Source organism: Balaenoptera ricei, chromosome 19 (assembly GCF_028023285.1).
Source record: "Balaenoptera ricei isolate mBalRic1 chromosome 19, mBalRic1.hap2, whole genome shotgun sequence".
Classification (NCBI taxonomy): domain Eukaryota; kingdom Metazoa; phylum Chordata; class Mammalia; order Artiodactyla; family Balaenopteridae; genus Balaenoptera; species Balaenoptera ricei.
In genome coordinates this window covers 14,873,525-14,879,524 of record NC_082657.1, presented here as the reverse complement: position 1 = coordinate 14,879,524, position 6,000 = coordinate 14,873,525, and the positions used below count along the sequence as shown (strand labels likewise).

General features: G+C 42.1%; 1 pseudogene; it reads left to right on the top strand.

Annotated features, from left to right (window-relative positions):
• Positions 1-410, top strand: LOC132353994 (eukaryotic translation initiation factor 1-like; annotated as a pseudogene).
• The last annotated feature ends 5,590 nt before the right edge of the window (positions 411-6,000 follow it).

Genomic DNA, 6,000 nt, shown 5'->3' with positions numbered 1-6,000 from the left:
GCCGCGGCCTTCCGCAGGCCGTTTCCACAGAGGAAAAGGAATTGTATCGTATGTCAGCTATCCAGAACCTCCACTCTTTCGACCCCTTTGCTGATGCAAGTAAGGGAGATGATCTGCTTCTTGCCGGCACTGAGGATTATATTGACAAAAGAAGTCAACGGAGAAACGGCAGGAAGACTCTTACTACAGTCCAAGGGATCGCTGATGATTACGATAAAAAGAAACTAGTGAAGGCATTTAAGAAGATATTTGCCTGAAATGGTACTGTAATTGAGCATCCAGAATATAGAGAAGTAATTCAGCTACAGGGTGAACAGCGCAAGAACATATGCCAGTTCCTCGTAGAGACTGGACTGGCTAAGGACGACCAGTTCATGGGTTTTAAGTGCGTTTGGCTCACTGAAGCTTAAGTGAGGATTTCCTTGCAATGAGTAGAATTTCCCTTCTGGACCTTGTCATAAGCTTAAAAACCTCACAGCTTGTATAATGTAACCATCTGGGGTCTGCTTTTAACTTGGACTAGTGTTAACTCCTTCAACTGAAAAGAGCCAAAAAAAAAGTAGTGAGAAGTAACAGTAATACTGAGAACTGACTTCTCCAAAACAACAAAACTAAAGCCATAACAATTAAGTAATCTGGGACTTCCCTGGCAGTCCAGTGGTTAAGACTGCGTTTCCACTGCAGGGGGCACAGGTTCGATCCCTGGTAGGAGAAATAAGATTCCACATGCCACTGGTGTGGACCAAAAAAAAATACAAAACCAAAAAAACAGTTAAGTGATCTCTTCAATATGCTGATATAAATGTCAAACCAGAATTCTATACTACATAAAAACAGCCTTCAAAGAAGTAGACTGGGCACTTATTCTTGAAATAGGTTTGCCTTATCTCACTTATAATTCCACAAAACTGAATGTATTGTTCATCATATTATCCCACTCAACACTGATTTTGACGATGGAACTTACTGTACAGCAAAAGAAGTGAATCGATGAGCTAAAATCCATGGATTCACTAGGTTTAGGTATACATCTCCTGAATTAACTGATATTATACAATGGTGGAAAGAACTACTAAAGAGTCAATTATGTTGTCAGCTAAGAGGAATACCATGTGATGTTGGGGCACTATCCTGTAAAATGTATTTACTTGAACCAGAGATCAGTACATGGTACTATTTCTCCAATAAACTTTTATACATGGATAGGTTCAGGAACCAAGGGTAGAAGGAAGTCAGACTAGATATTCTGTGGCTCACCAAAAATTTTGTTTCCCATCAATATTGGGTTATGCTAATTTAGAGATCTTAGTGGTATTTTGATAAAACTGAAATTCTCACTTTCCATTCCTAGCTAGAAAGAATCACAATATACAAGATAAAGAACTTTTGTACTTTTTGATATAAGCAGATGCTATTATTCGTGTAAGATGTGCCAGATAGCTAAAACTGTCACCATCCTGTGCCAGCAATAATGAGGCAGCTCCATGACACAGTCTATGGAAATCTGCTAAAGCTGTGAGTTTTGAGCAGAATCCTGACTGCCAATCTGTCCCAGGAATAACCTGCCTATGTCTTCCTCCCAGCTGGTGGACAACTTCAAATGCTGTGTGTACATGGAGCCTGTCTACTACCATGACCTTGCAGTAACTAGGAACTTGATTTAAGTGTGAAATAGAGATATAAAATAAAACCCCAAATATCCAGGATACAATTACACACACACACACAAACACACACACGTGCATATCAAGAACTAGGGAAAATCTCAAAGTGGATGACAAAACATAATCAACAGATATCAACAGGAAGTTAACACAGATATTGGAATTATCTGACATGGATTTTAAACTATGAAAACTCATCCAAGATGAATAGTCTGATAACTATTAATTAAATCCATAATTTACAATCTTCAGAAGAAGAAACCTCCAGGCCTGTATTAGGGTTCTTCAGAGAAACAGTACCAATATGATATCAAAGGAGATTCGTTTTAAGGAATTTGCTTATATGATTATGGAAGCTGAGAAATCCCATGATCTGCCATCTGCAAAATGGAGACCCAGAAAAGCCAGTGGTATAATTCAGTCAACAGTCCAAAGGCCTGAAAATGAGAGGAGTCAATGATGTAAATAAATCCCAGTCTGAGGGCAGAAGATGAGGTGAGATGTCTCAGCTCAGAAAATAGGGGAGGGGAGAATTCTCCTTTCCTCTGCATTTTTGTTCTATTCAGGCCCTCAATGGATTGAATAATGCCCACCCACATAGAAGAGGGCAAACTCACTTTACCAAACTCACTGATTCAGATGCTGATCTCATTCAGAAACATCCTCACAGACACACCTAGAAATAATGTTTAGCTAGGTATCTGGGCATCCTCTGATCCAGTCAAGCTGACACATAAATTTAACTATTACAAATTCACACTGTCAAATTGGCACTCATACTGCTCTCCTTAAACCATACTTAATCTCCAAATAAAAACAATAACAAGGTCATAATTTCACCTAACATGATACAGCTATTCTGGGTCCAACTGAAAACTCAGTAAATTTTTCTCAGAAGAGGATGCAAAGTCCTTGGGTGATCTTCACCCTTCTTCTAGGTACCCTGTAATTTAAATATGATGATGTAAAATTAACAATATTAAATACTATGATATAAAGTAAATACTTGAATACTATGATGTAAAGTTATAAGGTACAGGATCAAGAAAGAAAAGAATATAAGCATAAACACACAGGTTCATAACAAAACAAGGAGGAATACTCATGACAATTACAGTCCTCATTTCTGTAACTAGTCACATGATCATGCTTCTTTACCTGGTGGAGTGACACAAATTTTCATTCCTGAAGGGTCTGGATCATTAGTAGTCCTGCCTGGATTGGGTTGTTGTTTTCCACTGACCTTAGTCACAGGGCCATGGTGATAAGAGATGCCCTAAGTGATCTCTTGTATTCCAGATGTACTCTTCCTTACCTCCATCGTGGGATAGTAGTCCAATTTCCCCTCGGTAGTCAGGATTGATCATCCTAGTCAACACTGTAACTCTCCTTTGCCTGTTGATTCAGAGGTATGAGACCAAGGTGGCCAGGTAGCAGTCTGAACTTCCAATTCACTGGAATCATTATTGTGCCACCTGGTGGAAGCAGTCTTCCCTCTGGAACTAAAACCTCTAACCCAGAAGGGCATAAAGTCATGGGAATGGGAAGCAAAAATTTTGATAGTGGGTCACTAGAGGTAATAGTTTTACCACTCCCATTTCCACCTGTAAAGGAAAACCTACAGTTCTTCCCTGTGTTTCTTCCTTGTGCGTCTTTACTATTCACACAGAACACTTAACTTCTGACACTTCTGGTCACCAAATGTTGAGGGTGGGGCCACGGTGCATGGCGGGGTGGGGGGGGTTCAGCTGGGTGTCCTACAATTTAGTGTCAGACACACAGGTTAAGGGCTCAATCCCACAAGGCTGCTCACCACTTCAGATGCCAATTGCAAGTAGTAGGTCCCCATGTTACAACTTCTGTCTGATTTGGCTACAAATTCAAGGTTCCCACAACCCCCTCCTCAGGTTCAAGTAATTTGCTAGAGCAGCTCATGAACTCAAGAAAACTTACATTTACCAGTTTACTGAAGGATGTGATAAAAGGATACAGATGAATGGCCAGATGAAGAGAAACACAGGGTAAGGTATGGGAGGTCCCAAGCACAGGAGCTTCTGTCCTTGTGGAATTTCGGTGTCACCTTCCCAGTGTGGATGTGGTCACCAACCTGGAAGTTCTTCGAACCCTGTATTTTGGGGATTTTTATGGAGGTCTCATCATGGAGGCATGATGGATCACTAACCCCATTTCCAGCTCTTCTCCCTTCTCAAGAGATAGGTGAGCAGGGTTGAAAATTCCAACGTTCTAATCATGCCTTAGTCTTTCTGGAGACCAGCCCTCATCCAAGAACCATCAAGGAGCCCACCCAGAGTTGCCTCATTAGAACAGAAGATACTCCTATCACCTAGGAGATTACAAGGGTTTCAACAGCCCTTTGTCAGGAGCCAGGTCAAAGACCAAATATTAGAGTAAGAGATGCTCCTAGGGTTCTTATCACTTAGGAAATTACAAGAGTTTTAGGAGCTCTGGGCCAGGAACTAGAGGCAGAGACCAACATATATACAGTTGACCCTTGAATGGGTTTGAACTGTGAGGGTCCACTTATACATGGATTTTTTTCTATAAATACCACAGTACTACACAATCCAAGGTTGGTAGAATCCACGGATGCAGAAACACAGAGGGCCGACTATAAAGCAGTATGCAGATTTTTGACGGCATGGGGTATCGGCACCCCTAAACCCTGGGCTGTTCAAAGGTCAACTGAATTTTGTTATCTCACTCTATTCCTTGACCCCTGTATCCATGAATCCTGGCTACTAGAGAAACTACCACATATTGGATGCTGATTCAGAGCATATACAGCCTTCTGGAGAACCCAGACTCAGCCTGCAAGGTACTGCCACCAGCTGGATCTATAACTGAGTCTTCAAAAGGCCATGCCACCATTCTATCAAGCCAGCTGCTTCAGGATGGTGGAGAACATGGTAAGACCAGTGAATTGCATGAGCATGGACCCATTGCTGCAGTTATTTTACTGTGAAAGGAGTTCCTTGATCAGAGGCGATGCTGTGTGGAATACCATGACAGTGGATAAGGCATTGTATGTATACAAGTCCATGGATGGCAGTTTTGGCAGAAGCACTGCATGCAGGGATGGCAAATCTGTATCCAGAGTTAGTCTCTATTCCAGTAAGGACAAAGCGCTGCCCCTTCCACAATGTAAGTGATACAGTGTACTCAACCTGCCACCAGGTAGCTGGTTGAACACCTCTCAGGGAATGCTGCTACCTTAGGGATTCAGTGCTTGTCTCTGCTGGCAGAATGTGCACCCAGCAATGGCCACAGTCAGGTGGACCCTGGTGGGTGGAAGTCCATGTTTCTGAGCCCATGCATAATGTCCATCCCTGCCACCACTATGTTCCTAAGCCCACTGGATGATAATGGGGGTAGCTGGGAAAAGAAACCGTTATCCACAGAACAGGCCATCCTATCCACTTGATTATTAAAGTCCTCTGCTGAGGTCACCCTTTAGTGGGTATTTATACAGGACACAAATATCTTCAAATGTTTTGTCCAGAGAGGCCTATCCATACATCTCTTTCCCAGATTTCACTGTCACCAAATTTCCAATCATGTTCCTTCCACCATTATTCCACATCCTTAGTATCCATTCCCATACTTGTTCCCTGGATTTGCCTGTAAAAATTAGGAAACTCAAGTAATTCTTTTGGAGTGTAGCACACCTCCTCCTGGGTCACACTTTGTACTTCACCTTTAGGAGTCTGCTGGGACTTGAGTCCAGTGAGAGGCCCAGAAACAAAGAGGGGTGGTGGGGATGGTTTCTGAGGATAATCAGCCTCATCTTGCATGGCCACTGCCTCAGGGGAGGTCATGGTTTCTTCAGGCAATGCAGGGTTAATCCCCTCAAATGGAGGTGGAAATGCCATCGCCACTGTGGGTGGGGGTGCCACTTCCATTAGTAAAGCAGACTCTAAACTCAGGAGCTCAACGTCCCCAGCTTCATCCCACATGTCTCCCAACCAACTTATAGGATGCTATTCTTTCCCAATCTATGCCCTCACTTTAACACTATTTATTCAGCTAAGAATTTCCCAAATCTTTACATTCTGCTTCTTTTAAAAACTCCATCTTTAAGTCATTTCTCTCTTCTTGCACTTCATTATAATCAGCCAGGAGGAGCAAAGCCACACATTAAATTTCATTGCTCAGAAGATCTACTTTCCACAAAATACTAGAACACAAACACAATTTAGCCGTGTTCTTGGCCACTATAAAAAGAAAGACCTTTCCTCCAGTTTCCAATAATAAGTTCCTCATTTCCATCTAAGACTGCAGCAGAATGGTCTTTACTGTCCATATTTCTACCAACATT